Raw genomic sequence first — 438 nt, forward strand, 5'->3', positions numbered from 1 at the left:
TTGCTCCTCGTTGGGATCGACATTCTTACTTATCGAAGATACTACGATACACCCCCTATACTTGTGGGTCATCACCCTTCCCTAAATGTTAATATTTGTTCCGACCAATAATGTATGAGGCATGCCTTTTAGTTCAGACTTACTTGGATCGTTTCTGAGTTTGCTCTTATTCGTTGCAAACATCTATGAGCGTGCACTAATGTTTCTTTCGCTTGTTCATATATGTGCAGATATGACGTGGTATGTCGTGTACAAGGGCAAGGTTCCCGGAGTCTAGAACGACTGGGAGGAGTGTCGGAGACAGGTTCACCATTTTAGTGGTAACAGCTACAAAGGGTACACCACTAGAGCGGAGGCCGAAGACAGATACGCACGGTATCTGGCGGGAGAGAGGACGGAGCGAAGGAGGAACCGGATGAAGACCACTTTCATCGGGAT

Source organism: Lolium rigidum, chromosome 1 (assembly GCF_022539505.1).
Source record: "Lolium rigidum isolate FL_2022 chromosome 1, APGP_CSIRO_Lrig_0.1, whole genome shotgun sequence".
Lineage (NCBI taxonomy): Eukaryota > Viridiplantae > Streptophyta > Magnoliopsida > Poales > Poaceae > Lolium > Lolium rigidum.